Source organism: Stylophora pistillata, chromosome 7 (assembly GCF_964205215.1).
Source record: "Stylophora pistillata chromosome 7, jaStyPist1.2, whole genome shotgun sequence".
Lineage (NCBI taxonomy): Eukaryota > Metazoa > Cnidaria > Anthozoa > Scleractinia > Pocilloporidae > Stylophora > Stylophora pistillata.
The window spans coordinates 16242316-16244198 of record NC_142525.1 but is presented as its reverse complement, the minus strand read 5'-3'; positions in this window follow the sequence as shown (position 1 = coordinate 16244198).

Sequence of the window (1883 nt, the reverse complement as noted above, 5' to 3'; positions counted from 1 at the left end):
TAAACAAGGATTCCCATATGGTGGCCAATTTATCCCACATTAGCAGTTATTATTTTTTTCTGCCGTCAATCTCGTCAGCAAACTAGCGCGACGTCACGCAGAGCTTCAGTCCCTTTTTAGTGGAGACACGTGGGTTTCGTGATAAAACGTTCATGAATTCTCTTCTCATGAATGACATAATGACCTTATCATATTCTTCTCATAGTCAGACCTGAGATTACCCAGTTTTCAACATCCGCTGTCCACCACAAAGTATGTCAGTATGGTGTTATCATCTTTAACTGTGCCTCCGATGCCTGCCCACCTATGAGGTCATCGAGAATGCCACTGCTGTCTTGGATACAAGCACTTTAGGAATGTGGAATAGGAACATGTCAACTAGGGGAGTGTTCATGTACAAATGTGTGGCCAACAATACTTATAAAACAGGAATTAGTGAAACGATTCCCGTTCGTGTGTATGGTGAGAGACTGCTCTGTGTTCTGAGTTTTACTCTTAATTTTAGTTGGCATAAGCAAGGCTCAAGTGTAGGATAACTTATAATATGTATAATATATGCTATTATAATGATTTAATAAATGAACAACGTGGTAGTTAGTATGTAAACTTAAATGAGCACGATCCTTCGCAGTAAAGCACTATTTGAGCAATAGTGAAAATCAGACCTGAAAAAAATTTCAGGCCTGTACGGGATTCGAACCACTGACCTCTGCGATACTAGTGCAGCGCTCTACCAATTGAGCTAACAAGCCAACTGGGAGCAGGCCATCAAATTAATTCGACATAAACCCGTAGATGATAAATCAAACAACAACAAACATATGAAACATATGTGTGAACTGCGGTTATGAGACGTATATGAGCACGATCCTTCGCAGTAAAGCACTATTTGAGCAATAGTGAAAATCAGACCTGAAAAAAATTTCAGGCCTGTACGGGATTCGAACCACTGACCTCTGCGATACTAGTGCAGCGCTCTACCAATTGAGCTAACAAGCCAACTGGGAGCAGGCCATCAAATTAATTCGACATAAACCCGTAGATGATAAATCAAACAACAACAAACATATGAAACATATGTGTGAACTGCGGTTATGAGACGTATATGAGCACGATCCTTCGCAGTAAAGCACTATTTGAGCAATAGTGAAAATCAGACCTGAAAAAAATTTCAGGCCTGTACGGGATTCGAACCACTGACCTCTGCGATACTAGTGCAGCGCTCTACCAATTGAGCTAACAAGCCAACTGGGAGCAGGCCATCAAATTAATTCGACATAAACCCGTAGATGATAAATCAAACAACAACAAACATATGAAACATATGTGTGAACTGCGGTTATGAGACGTATATGAGCACGATCCTTCGCAGTAAAGCACTATTTGAGCAATAGTGAAAATCAGACCTGAAAAAAATTTCAGGCCTGTACGGGATTCGAACCACTGACCTCTGCGATACTAGTGCAGCGCTCTACCAATTGAGCTAACAAGCCAACTGGGAGCAGGCCATCAAATTAATTCGACATAAACCCGTAGATGATAAATCAAACAACAACAAACATATGAAACATATGTGTGAACTGCGGTTATGAGACGTATATGAGCACGATCCTTCGCAGTAAAGCACTATTTGAGCAATAGTGAAAATCAGACCTGAAAAAAATTTCAGGCCTGTACGGGATTCGAACCACTGACCTCTGCGATACTAGTGCAGCGCTCTACCAATTGAGCTAACAAGCCTGATGGCCTGCTCCCAGTTGGCTTGTTAGCTCAATTGGTAGAGCGCTGCACTAGTATCGCAGAGGTCAGTGGTTCGAATCCCGTACAGGCCTGAAATTTTTTTCAGGTCTGATTTTCACTATTGCTCAAATAGTGCTTTACTG